We start from the raw sequence: 2,526 nt of genomic DNA, 5'->3' as shown, positions 1-2,526 counted from the left end.
ACACACACACACATATATGTATATGTATCTATATGTAATTTAAATAACTTGATATATATAATTTAAATAACTTGATTGTGGAAATTTCAAACTAGTATTACAAATTACACAGCCCACCATCCAGCTTCAACAAATATGAAACTTTTTTTTCCATTCAATGACATTTTTAGGCAGTTTATACATATATATATATACTTCAAAGTGGCAATTCAAAACAGATAGTACACTTACTTTTAGCAGTTTCTGTAATTGATCACTGTGATAGTTGGAGCTGTGTGTCAACTTGGTTGGACCACAATTCTGTGTGGTTTGAGCTGTTGTGGTGTGGTTGTTCCCATGATGAAATCAGGTGATTATGTTTTGAGCGGCCAATCTGTTGAAAGGGACTTTCCCTAGGGGTATGGCCTGCTTCCAGTATATCTGTGGACATCCTGGGAGAAGAGACATTCTTCTGTGGATTGGGATTCTGTTGTGCTGCCTACAACTGTCCGTGAGTGAACAATCCTCCATTCAGCCTGGAGATCTTGGATTCATCATTCGATGGAGTCAACAGCCGGTGTACTGCCTGCCAGCCTTGAGCTCCTCAGTCCCTGCAACTGCATGTGTCAGGAAAAGCCTCCAGCTTGACGTTTGATCCAGGAACTTTGGACTTGCCAGCTTCTATAAGTGTGAGCCATTTTCCTAATATAAATTTCCCTCTATATATACATATATATAAGCTTTACTGGTTTTGTTTCTCTAGAGAAGCCAGTCTGACACATTTGGTACTGTGAGTGGTTCTAGAGAGATAAAAATCAAAAGGATAGGCTTCCTAAATGGGTTTTTCAATTTGATTAATGGTAAAGACACTAGTGACTCTGCCTCTGTTAGTAAAGAGGGCTCTGCTAATCAGTGGCATGAGGTGCCAACATTAATATGCAAAATAGCACCACCAATAGATCAAGTACTTGTGAGAAGTGACGCTCTGGGTGATTGGTATTTGATACTTTTCTGCAATTTTGTCAGCATGAGGAGTATAGAGAAGCTGGCTGGTTGGTCCTACTTATGCTAGACAAAGTGGTAAAAGAGCAAGATGAGCTCAGAGTTGCTGAGTCTCGGCATAAGCGCTGCATAAAAGATCTCAGTGCTTCCAGTTGTGCTCTGAAAGAAAGCCTTATATCTTCCAGTAACAGAGCTAATATTGCTGAAAAGAAAACCCAGAGTCTTATTGTAAGGGTGGCCAAATTACAATGCCAATTAAATTGCCAACCCAGAATGATGTCTGAAGTTAAAGTCAGGGCATTGATTGGGAAAAAATTGTTGACATATGGGCAGAAGATAGTCAGGAAGATCAGGATACAGAGCCTGTAAATCCTGTTGAATCCCTCCCATCTGAAGGGATTACTGTAAAGCCATTATCCCCTCCACCTCAGTTTGATGGGATTAGCACAACTGTTCCTGAGTCATTGCCTGAGGCAGAGGCCATGAAAGACATTGCTGAATGTTCCCAGGAACTACCCCATTGTTGCTGCTAGACCTATAATTAAAGTTAAGTCCAAGTGAGCCCCCAAAGGTGAAACAGAAAGTGTGACTGAGGAGGTGATACGCTACACCAGAAAAGACCTACTGGATTTTGCTAACATGTACAGACAGAAACCTGGAGAATATGTATGGGAATGGCTTCTGAAGGTGTGGGATAATGGGGAAAGGAATGTAAGATTGGATCAGTCTGAGTTTATTGATTTAGGCCCACTAAGTACAGATTCTTCATTCAATGTTTCAGCTCTAGAGGTTAGGAAAGGATCTAATAGTTTATTTGGTTGGCTTACTGAAGCATGGATTATGCGGTAGCCTACCTTAAGTCAAGTTGAAGTACCAGACCTGCCTTGGTATAATGTAGAAGAAGGTATCCAGAGGCTTAGGGGAATTGGCCTGTTAGAATGGATTTATCAGATTAAAGACCTAGAGCCAGAAATGGAGAGTCCAGAAGACATGCCTTTCACCAGTTGTTATTGTTATTATTTGCCATCGAGTCGGCCCTACTCATAGTGACCCCTCGAGTCGGCCCTACTCATAGTGACCCCTCCTTGGGTTTCCGAGGCACTATCACTACAGAAGTAGGATTGCCCAGCCTTCCTTCTGAGGAGTGGCTGGTGGGTTTGAACTGCTAGCCTTCTGGTTAGCAGTCAAGTGCCTTAGGCACTATGCTACCAGAGCTCCTTTCACCAGTACAGTGAGGAATAAATTTGTGAAGGGACCTCCAGCATCCTTGAAGACTGCTGTGATTGCTATTTTATATAAACCTGATTTGACAGTGGAAACTGCCCTACTTGAACTAAGACACTTAACTATGATGGGGCTGATTGGACCCATGGTTGTTGTTGTTGTTGTTAAGTGCCGTCGAGTCGTTTCCGACTCATAGCGACCCCATGCACAGCAGAACAAAACACTGCCTGATCCCGCGCCAGCCCCACAATCCCTGCTATACTTGAGCCCATCATCGCGGCCACCGTGTCAGTCCATCTCGTTGAAGGCCTCCCCCTCTTT

The sequence above is a fragment of the Orycteropus afer genome, unplaced genomic scaffold (assembly GCF_000298275.1).
Source record: "Orycteropus afer afer isolate SDZICR_OR568_19922 unplaced genomic scaffold, OryAfe1.0 scaffold00112, whole genome shotgun sequence".
NCBI classification, from domain to species: Eukaryota; Metazoa; Chordata; class Mammalia; order Tubulidentata; family Orycteropodidae; genus Orycteropus; species Orycteropus afer.
The sequence above is the reverse complement of the archived record's forward strand: the minus strand, read 5'-3'. Positions refer to the sequence as shown.